Here is a 7,540-nt window from a genome sequence, read left to right as displayed (position 1 = left end):
CAAGGAGGAAGTATTAGCCAACTGAAGCTGTTAAGGGGTCAAATAAGATAAGAACAGGGTCAGAAAGAGAAAAGCAAATACCATATGCTAACACATATATATGGAATCTAAAAAAGAAAAAAGAAAAAAAATGGTCCTGAAGAACCTAGGGGCAGGACAGGAATAAAGATGCAGATGTAGAGAATGGACTTGAGGACACGGGGAGGGGGAAGGGGAAGCTCGGACGAAGTGAGAGAGTGGCATGGACATATATACACTACCAAATGTAAAGTAGATAGCTAGTGGGAAGCAGCCGCATAGCACAGGGAGATCAGCTCGGTGCTTTGTGTCCACCTAGAGGGGAGGGTGGGAGGGAGAGGCAAGAGGGAAGGCATATGGGGATATATGTATATGTATAGCTGATTCACTTTGTTATACAGCAGAAATTAACACACCATTGTAAAGCAATTATACTCCAATAAAGATGTTAAAAAAATAAAAGGATAACAGCAGGGAATAGCCACTGGATCTGGCAATGTGGAGGTCATCCACAGCCTTGATAAGAACAGTTTTTATTAGAGCGATTGGTTGGAGGGGGTGGAAGAGCGAATGAAAGGTGAGGAAATTTAGATAACACAAGCAGGTGACTCAAGAAGCATGACTGTGAAGTCGATCTATAAAATGAGGTTAGCTAAAGCGAGATGTGGAGTCAAGAGAGAGCTGGGTTTTATTAACCTGACATATATTAGAGTACATTAGTAAGTTGAAAGATCCAAGAAGGGGTAGAGATAAATGATTCAGGAGAAAGAGGAGATAAAACTAAGGTTAGAATCCATAGCAGCATTGTTCATAATACCCAAAAAAATGGAAACAACCCAAACAAACATCAACTGATGAATGCATAAACAAGCTATAGTATATCATACAATGGAATGTTATTTGGACATAAAAAGGATGAAGAATTGATACATGCTGCAACATGGGTGAACCTTGAAAACATTATGCTAAGTGAAAGAAGCCTGTCACGGAAGGCCACATATAGAATGATTCCATTTATATGAAATGTCCAGAATACGTAAATCCATAGAGACAGAAGGCAGGTTGGTGGTAATGGGAATGTTGGAAGAAACAGAGAGTGACTGCTAATAAATGCAGAGTTTCTTTTGGGGGTGATGAAAATATTCTAAAATTGACTGTTGTGATGGTTGCCCAACTCTAAATGTACTAACACCACTGAACTGCATAATTTAAATGGGCGAATTTTATGGTATGTGAATTGTGAATTATCTCAATATCTCAATAAAGATGTTATATGAGTAATAAAAAAAGGTTGGGCTATATTACAGACCTAAATAGAGAGATTAACCCTGGACAGGAGTAACAACAGAGCATCCATTATAATAAAGCAGGAAGGATGGGAGAAGATTCAGATAATCTGCAGGTTTTGTGATAGAAAAGAAAGAAGTTTACATCTGATAGTTTCTATCATAAAGGATGAGATAAATTCATCCATTAAGAGTAAGGGTAGAGGGGGCTTCCCTGGTGGCGCAGTGGTTGAGAATCTGCCTGCTAATGCAGGGGACACGGGTTCGAGCCCTGGCCTGGGAAGATCCCACATGCCGCAGGGCAACTAGGCCCGTGAGCCACAACTACTGAGCCTGCGCGTCTGGAGCCTGAGCTCCGCAACAAGGGAGGCCACGATATTGAGAGGCCCACGCACCGCGATGAAGAGTGGCCCCCGCTTGCCACAACTAGAGAAAGCCCTCGCACAGAAACGAAGACCCAACACAGCCAAAAATAAATAAATAAACAAATGTGGGGTTTAAAGAGAAAAGAATATAAAAAAAAAAAAAAAAAAAAGAGTAAGGGTAGAAAAGAGCTTATAATAGGTTTGAGGACAGAGGATTTGGTATGAAACATTCATCTCAATACTTATTCGACACAATTAAGTATTTTTATCTCAACCCCAAAGTCCACATCATTCTTTTTTTTTTTTAATTTTTATCTATTTATTTTTGGCTGCGTTGGATCTTCGTTGTTACGTGCAGGCTTTCTCTAGCTGCAGCGAGCGGGGGCTACTCTTCATTGCAGTGCGCAGGCTTCTCATTGCAGTGGCTTCTCTTGTTGTAGAGCACAGGCTCTAGGCATGTGGGCTTCAGCAGTTGTGGCACGCAGGCTCAGTAGTTGTAGCTCACGGGCTCTAGAGTGCGGGCTCAGTAGTTGTGGTGCACGGGCTTAGTTGCTCCGCAGCATGTAGGATCTTCCCAGACCAGGGCTCGAACCCGTGTCCCCTGCATTGGCAGGCGGATTCTTAACCACCGCACCACCAGGGAAGTCCCCCACATCATTCTTAATGGGTACCTTAGCCAAGGTCCAGTCAGGCAGTTTCACTCTAGCAGTTTCGAACAGAAGCAGTGTAAGGTAGAGAACTGGTTTAAAGGGAGAAGTTAGGAAGGTTGGACGAGCAGAAGGAAGAAGGGGTGATAGCCAGAGATCATAAGCTGAGAGCACCCTTGGGCTGGATCCCACAAACCCCTGCTGCTAGTCTGCTGTGGACATTGTCACAACATGTTCTCCATATGCCAAAGAGGGCAGAGCTGGAATTGCTGAGAAAGTACAGCCTTTGGCTCAGGCTGACGGAGCCTTGAATCACCCATCTCCACTGCTGCTACACAGCCACCTCTGCCCACAACAGCCATCCTGTCCAGCTGAAAGCAGGAAGATGCCCTCTTCCTACCACAGCCTGACCTCCCTCGAATGCTTACTATTGGCAGAACCCACAAGCACGGGAGCCAGGTAATTGTAGTCTGCAGACTCTTCATCCCAGCAAAATAGAGCATAGTATAAAAGGGTGGGTGAAAGCCTGAGAGAAAATAGGTATAACCGGTGGGAAAGCATTAGATGTATTCCCATTAATTTCAAGAACAAGGAAAGGAATTTAGTGTACATACTACTATTTAACATTGTTCTGAAGGCATTAGTGAAATCAAGTAAGCAAGAGAAAGAAATAAAAGGTATAAAAATTGGGAAGGATGGAAAGAAAGAAGTAAAATTATCATTATTTACACAGATCATTTTATACCCAATAAGTCCAAATAATTAAATAGAAACAATTATTATAAACAATGAGAGAATTTAGCAAGATGACCAAGTGGAAAATGAACAAACAGAAATCAAAAAAGATGATATATATATGCAAATGGCAACCAATTAGAAGATACAATGAAAAACAGACTCCCACTTATATTAACCAAAAAAGTAAAATAACTAGACAATAGAAATGTTCAATATCTTTGAAATACTGCTGAGGGGACAAAAGAAGATGTGAATAATTGAGAAGACATAGCATACTCTTGGATAAAAAGATATGTCAGTTCTCTCTAAAATATATTTAATACAATCCTAATAAAATGCCCACAGCAAACATCATATTCAATAGTAAAAGACTGAAATCTCCTTGAAGATAAGGAACAAAAAAAAAGGATGACTGCTTTCACCACTTCTATTCAACATAGCATTAGAAGTTCTAGCCAGAGCAATTAGGCAAGAAATATTAATTTAAAAGTATCCACATTGGCTTCCCTGGTGGCACAGTGGTTGAGAGTCCGCCTGCTGATGCAGGGGACACGGGTTCGTGCCCCGGTCGGGGAAGATCCCACATGCCACGGAGCAGCTAAGCCCATGCGCAGAGCGGCTGGGCCCGTGAGCCATGGCCGCTGAGCCTGTGCGTCCGGAGCCTGTGCTCCGCAGCGGGAGAGGCCGCAGCCGTGAGAGGCCCGCATAACACAAAAATAAAAAAATTAAAAAAAATAAAAAAAGTATCCACATTGGTGGGACTTCCCTGGTGTCATAGTGGTTAAGAATCCGCCTGCCAATGCAGGGGACACGGGTTCGAGCCCTGGTCCAGGAAGATCCCACATGCCACGGAGCAGCTAAGCCCATGTGCCACAACTACTGAGCCTGTCCTCTAGAGCCTGTGAGCCACAACTACTGAGCCTGTGTGCTCCAACTACTGAAGCCCGCGTGCCTAGAGACCATGCTCCACAACAAGAGAAGCCACCACAGTGAGAAGCCCACACACTGCAATGAAGAGTAGCCACCACTCGCCACAACTACAGAAAGCCCATGTGCAGCAACGAAGACCCAACGCAACCAAAAATAAATAAATAAATAAAATCGATTCTTAAAAAAAAAAAAAGTATCCACATTGGAAAGGAAGAAGTAAAATTATCTCTGTTTACAAATGATATGATCTTACATGTAGAAAACCCTAAAGATTCCACACACACACAAAAAAAAGCTGTTAAAACTAATAAATAAATTCAACAAAGTGGAAGGATATAAAGCCAACACACAAAAGTCAGTTGCATTTTTATACATGAACAATGAACAATCTGAAAAAAATTCCATTTACAATAGTTTCAAAAAGAATAAAATACTTAAGAATTAAGTTAACCAAGGAGGTGAAAGACTTGTACAATGAAACTGCAAAACATTGCCAAATTAAACTAAAGAAGGTATAAATAAATGGAAATACATCCCCTATTCATGGATTGGAAAACTTAATATTGTTAAAATGTCAATACTGGAATTCCCTGGTGGTCCAGTGGTTAGGACTCCATGCTCTCACTGCCGAGGACCCAGGTTCAATCCCTGGTGGGGGAACTAAGATCCCACAAGCCATGTGGGAAAAACAAAAAAAAAGTCAATTACTACCCAAAGCAATCTATAGATTCAGTGCAATCTCTTATCAAAATCCCAAAGATATTTTTTGCAGAAATTGAAAAATTCATCCTAAAATTCATATGGGATCTCAAGAGACCCTAAATAGCAAAAACAATCTTGAAAAAGAAAAAAGAACAAAAGTAGAAGAATCACACTTCCTGATTTCAAAACCTACTACAAAGCTACAGTAATCTAAACAGTATAGGGACTACCCTGGTGGCGCAGTGGTTAAGACTCCATGCTCCCAATGCAGGGGGCCTGGGTTTGATCCCTGGTCAGGGAACTAGATCCTACACATGCATGCCCCAACTAAGTTTGCATGCCACAACTAAGGAGCCAGTGATCCACAACTAAGGAGCCCATGAGCCACAACTAAGGAGCACACCTGCTACAACTAAGACCCGGCGCAACCAAATAAATAAATAAATCTACATTAAAAAAAAAAAAAAACAGTACGGTATTAGATAGGGAATTCCCTGGTGGTCCAGTGGTTAAGACTCTGAACTTCCACTGCAAGGGCCATGGGTTCAATCCTTGGTCGGGGAACTAAGATCCCGCATGCCATGTGGCCAAAAACAAAAAACAGTATGGTATTGGAGTAAAGACAGACATATAAAGCAATAGAATAGAATAGAATCCAAAAATAAACCCTCATAAGACAGCAAAGGCACAGGTAACAAAGAAAAAATAGACAAATTGGACTTTGAAATTTTTTATATTTTGTACATCAAAAGACACTATCCCCAAAGTAAAAAGGCAACCCACAGAATGGGGGAAAACCTTTGCAAATCATATGTGATACCAGATTATTACCCAGAATAGAAAACTCAACAACAACAAAAACCAACAACCCAATTCAAAAATAGGAAAAAGACCTGAATAGACATTTCTCCAGAAAAGATATATGAATGACCAATAAGCACATGAAAAGACGCTCAACATCACTAATCACTAGGGAAATGCAAATCAAAACTACAATGAGATAGTACCTCAAACCCATTAAGATGGCTACCATCAAAAAAAAAAAAAAAAAAACAGCAAACAATTGTTGGCAAAGATGTGGAGTAAACAGAACACTGTTGGTGGGAATATAAAATGGATGGTACAGTCGCTGTGGAAAACAGCATGGTGGTTCCTCAAAAAATCAAAGATAGAATATCATACGATCAGCAATTCCACTTCTGGGTATATGCCCTTTAAAAGAATTGAAAGCAGGGAGGATCCCAAAGGGATATTTGTACACCCGTTTTTTTTGTCTTTTGGCTGCACCATATGTGGGATCTTAGTTCCCTGACCAGGGATTAAACCCCCGACCCCTGCATTGAAAGCACGGAGTCTTAACCACTGGACCACCAGGGAAGTCCCCCATAGCAGCATTATTGACATTAGCTAAAACATGGAAGAAACCCAAGTGTCCATTGATAGATGAATGGATAAGCAAATGTGGTGTATACATATAACAAAATATTATTCAGCCTTAAAAAGGAAGAAATTCTTCAATATGGTACAACATAGATAAGCTTGAGGACATTATGCTAAGTGAAATAAGCTAGTCACAGGAAGATACATACCGTATGACTTCACTTACATGAGGTACTTAGAGCTGTCACATAGAATCACAAAGACAGAAAGTATGATGGTGGTTGCCAGGGGCTTGTGGGGGGAGGAGAGAATGGAAAGTTACTGTTTAATGGATACAGAGCTTCAATTTTACAAGATAAAAAGAATTATGGGGGTGGATGGCGGTGATGGGTCCACAACAGTGTTAATATATTTAATACCACTGAATTGTACACTTAAAATGGTGAAGATGGTAAGTTTTGTTATGTGCATTTTACTACAACCAAAAAAAGAAGAAAAAAATATTAAATGATACCGCCAAAACAAAAGAATAATTACACATTTTAAATAAATGAATAAATAGCCATTCCACATGCAGGTATTTACACACAGGAAATATAAGCATATATCCACACAAAGACATGGACATAAAAGTTCATAGCAGTTCTATTTGTAACAGACAAAAACTGGACAGAATCCAAATGTCCGTCAACAGCTGGATGGATAAATAATTTATGGTAACTCCATAAAATGGAATACCACTCAACAATAAAATGAATGTTGATTTTCTTTTCTCTAAACAAAACTTCCTTCAGCCACTATGCATGGGCACTCTACAAGAGGGAAAGTCCAATAGCCTCAAGTCTCACGAGGAGCATTTTCCAGGGTCATTGGTGGCCTCTGGGGGAGGACGACTTTAAACAAAGTCCCTGATTGGGGCGGGTGCTCTGTCCAAGTCCACTGCCTCTGTCCTGCCGGTCAAACCCACTGTGCCCCGGCCAGCACGGGGCTGAGGGATAAGGTCTGGGACAATTCCTGAGTCAGGCAGGGATGAACTATTTCAGGAAAGTGTCTCCCACACGGCGCCGCTGGAGCCAGGGCAGCCCCGGTGCTGCGGCCCAGCAGAGAAGTTTTGTGACTGCCCCCCTGGGGTTGACATATCCTTCTCTGTGTTTGGCTTCTGTCTGGGGCAGAGGCATGTTACAGTTTACAAAGCCCTTGGGGTGTTCCAGGGGCACCCAACCAGAATTTCCAGCTTGCATAAACTGAGCAGAACCTGAGCCCGGAATGAGGCCGGGACGTGCCGCAGGAGTCCGCTCTGCCCGGGCATTTGGCCCCCATGAAGCTGTGATCTGAGACGTAGCTCCCCTCCCCCTTCCCGCGTCCCTCTGAGATGATCAGCACACACCAGCCTCTTCAACTGGACACAGCGCCCCAGAACTCAGGACACACTGGCACCACCTGTTTTCTTCGCCCCCACGTAATAAAATTGGTT

Source organism: Lipotes vexillifer, unplaced genomic scaffold (genome assembly GCF_000442215.2).
Source record: "Lipotes vexillifer unplaced genomic scaffold, Lipotes_vexillifer_v1.1 scaffold387, whole genome shotgun sequence".
Taxonomy (NCBI): Eukaryota; Metazoa; Chordata; class Mammalia; order Artiodactyla; family Lipotidae; genus Lipotes; species Lipotes vexillifer.
The sequence above is the reverse complement of the archived record's forward strand: the minus strand, read 5'-3'. Positions refer to the sequence as shown.